The sequence below is a fragment of the Anastrepha ludens genome, unplaced genomic scaffold (genome assembly GCF_028408465.1).
Source record: "Anastrepha ludens isolate Willacy unplaced genomic scaffold, idAnaLude1.1 ptg000078l, whole genome shotgun sequence".
In the NCBI taxonomy this organism is placed as follows: domain Eukaryota; kingdom Metazoa; phylum Arthropoda; class Insecta; order Diptera; family Tephritidae; genus Anastrepha; species Anastrepha ludens.
The window spans coordinates 1-2,500 of record NW_026530048.1 but is presented as its reverse complement, the minus strand read 5'-3'; the positions used below and the strand labels follow the sequence as shown (position 1 = coordinate 2,500).

The window sequence follows — 2,500 nt, the reverse complement described above, 5'->3', positions numbered from 1 at the left end:
AATGATCTTTTGATAAATACTTTTATTATGTTAATAGATTACAATGTCCTTATATGAAAAAAATGCACATTATTTTTAATTATTTAATGATGAATTTTTCATAATGGATATTCAGGTTCATCGGGCTTAACCTCTAAGCAGTTTCACGTACTATTTAACTCTCTATTCAGAGTTCTTTTCAACTTTCCCTCACGGTACTTGTTTACTATCGGTCTCATGGTTATATTTAGTTTTAGATGGAGTTTACCACCCACTTAGTGCTGCACTATCAAGCAACACGACTCTTTGGAAATATCTTTCTAGTAATCATTAACGTTATACGGGCCTGGCACCCTCTATGGGTAAATGGCCTCATTTAAGAAGGACTTAAATCGTTAATTTCTCATACTAGATATTAAGATATTCCATACACTGCATCTCACATTTGACATATAGACAAAGTGACTTAGTGCTGAACTATTTTCTTTTCGCTCGCCGCTACTAGAAAATCCTTGTTAGTTTCTTTTCCTCCCCTCATTAATATGCTTAAATTCAGGGGGTAATCCCATATGAGTTGAGGTTGTTTTAAAATATTTTTTATCTTCTCACAATTTAATAAATAATTATATCATCTTTTCATCTCTATTTTTCTTTTTTCCTTTTATATAAATATATATTATAAATAATAATTATGTAAAATGAGGCAATTCTAGAATAAAAAAAATTAATTTTTATGCTAGACATTCCTCCTTTAATTACATATATAAATTAATATTTTATATATATATAAATAATATGAAAATTTTTTAAAGAGAATACTTAGATTCAAAATTTTTTTTATTTCATTTTATTTGAGAGGATTTTTTTTTTTTAAGAATATATTAATAAATAAAAAATTCATTATATATCTTTATTTTTTTGCTATTAATATTATGAATTATTTAAAATCCAATAATATACACATTTGCTTAAATTCAATTATTTTTATAAAAGAATAAGCAACTTATTTAGCATAGTCTTACAACCCTCAACCATATGTAGTCCAAGCAGTACTTTAAAATTTAATTTAATGTACATAACAGCATGGACTGCGATATGCGTTCAAAATGTCGATGTTCATGTGTCCTGCAGTTCACACGATGACGCACAGTTTGCTGCGTTCTTCATCGACCCATGAGCCAAGTGATCCACCGCTTAGAGTATTTTTTTATTTATTTTTATTTATAACAAATGTCAATTTTTTTTTGCATATATTAATTGAAAGAGTAAAATTAAATAATAATAATAATAAAATATAAATTGATTTTCTTTCAATAATATATATCAAATATATTTAACTCTAAACATTTTTATTAAGTTGCGAATGTCTTAGTTCAACAATAATACAGTGGTGGTATTTATTATGTTTGATTATTTTGTATTTTTTTAATCATTTTATTTATATATAAATATAATAATAAATATATACCACTTTTGTTATTGTGAACAAATTAACTTATCATTCAATCAAATGAATAATAAGTACAACTTTCTATTTTCATGTTTAAAGGTTTTTAAAAGAAAAAATAAGAAAAAACATTAGAAAATGTACCATCATATTATATTTAATATGATATAATTGATGGATAACAAATTGAATGAAAAAGAATAAAAAGAATATGGATTCAAAATAATTATAAATTTTTCTTTTTTTTCTTTTTTTCTTTTGTTTGTTTTTGTTTTTATTTGTTTTGGCATTGTTTGTTTTTCTTACGGATATGGAACACAATAATGATCCTTCCGCAGGTTCACCTACGGAAACCTTGTTACGACTTTTACTTCCTCTAAATAATCAAGTTCGGTCAACTTTTGCGAAACAACCGTGACACACGAGGCGTCACAGTGATCACGTCCGGAGACCTCACTAAATAATTCAATCGGTAGTAGCGACGGGCGGTGTGTACAAAGGGCAGGGACTTAATCAATGCGAGTTAATAACTCGCACTTACTGGGAATTCCAAGTTCATGTGAACAGTTTCAGTTCACAATCCCAAGCATGAAAGTGGTTCAGCGGTTTACCCGGACCTCTCGGTCTAGGAAATACACGTTGATACTTTCATTGTAGCGCGCGTGCAGCCCAGGACATCTAAGGGCATCACAGACCTGTTATTGCTCAATCTCGTTACTGCTAGACGCAATTTGTCCATTTAAGAAGCTAGTGTCCTTATAATGGGACAAACCAACAGGTACGACTCCACTTATATAAACACATTCAAACACTTGTACATTCAAGATGTACGCATGAAAGAAGGCTATATAAGTTTCAACATCATAATCCTGAAAGCATCTATTTAATATATTTGAGTCTCGTTCGTTATCGGAATTAACCAGACAAATCACTCCACGAACTAAGAACGGCCATGCACCACCACCCATAGATTCGAGAAAGAGCTATCAATCTGTCTTACACGCTTATGTTCGGACCTGGTAAGTTTTCCCGTGTTGAGTCAAATTAAGCCGCAGGCTCCACTCCTGGTGGTGC

At 30.2% G+C, this 2,500-nt stretch overlaps 1 non-coding gene and 1 pseudogene across 1 annotated transcript; both read right to left on the bottom strand.

Annotated features, from left to right (window-relative positions):
• Window positions 1-562, bottom strand: part of LOC128871047 (large subunit ribosomal RNA) — a 4,518-nt pseudogene extending 3,956 nt beyond the window's left edge.
• A 438-nt stretch (window positions 563-1,000) lies between these two features.
• LOC128871032 (5.8S ribosomal RNA) lies at window positions 1,001-1,181 on the bottom strand. Its single transcript, XR_008455683.1, has one exon. It is a non-coding gene; the product is annotated as a 5.8S ribosomal RNA (ribosomal RNA).
• Between the last annotated feature and the right edge of the window lie 1,319 nt (window positions 1,182-2,500).